Genomic DNA, 923 nt, shown 5'->3' on the forward strand with positions numbered 1-923 from the left:
GACAGTTTTCACAAATGTAATTGAAACTCAAGCCGGTGCCAGACTCGGAAAAGAGCTTACCAAGCTTATACTTAGATTGAGACAGGGCATGTCTTTCAAAGAACAAGTTGTTTATCTCTATAAGGTTTGTCAGTGCTGTCAATGTCAAATTGTTCTTTAAGGCATGCTTCAATATCATTAACAGCATGTCTCCTTTCGAAACAACAAGCTTTTCATTCAGGGCCCCTGAAATAATTCACCAAGCTGTGTTCTATTTGTGTCAGTATTGCTGAAAAGGTCTTGGCCGTCATTCATGTGTTCCGATTCACTTTGACTTGAGTCTTGCGCCATGCTGCCGAGTTCACGATGTTGCGTGCCCTGCAAATCAGAGTTTATTTGTTAGGTCCACTTAAATATATTTCACTACGTCGATGCATACCAATGTAATCGGGCAAAGACCAGTTGTATCATCATCCTGTCAAGATCTTTTGCGTAGCAGCACTCTTCACCAGATTGATTGGTGTCATCCGTGTCGTCCTCAGTGGCTACGTGATCTTTATTGAAACCACCTCCTTCTCGTGCAGATTTCTGCATGTCACTTGGGACCAGGCTGTGCAGATGTCTGGATAACAAATATTGCATTTTAGATGCATTAGGAACACGTGTATGCATTATTTAGGAAACATTTTTGCCATCACTTGCATGTGAATAAGAAATTTTCCCTCTATGCACCGTGGGGGTCTATATATGCCGTATTTTCCGGTGTATAAGTCGCGTTTTGTTTTTCTGAAAGTTTTCGTCGGTGCGTCTCTTATAAAACGGTGCGACTCATGTACGATTTTTTTTCCTGCCATCCATCAAAATCGGATGGAGGCTATGGCCACACGAAGCGCACCGAGTTGACCTCGATCCTCTCCCACTTAATTGCTACGGGTTCTGTGCGG

This window comes from Dermacentor silvarum, chromosome 3 (genome assembly GCF_013339745.2).
Source record: "Dermacentor silvarum isolate Dsil-2018 chromosome 3, BIME_Dsil_1.4, whole genome shotgun sequence".
Taxonomy (NCBI): domain Eukaryota; kingdom Metazoa; phylum Arthropoda; class Arachnida; order Ixodida; family Ixodidae; genus Dermacentor; species Dermacentor silvarum.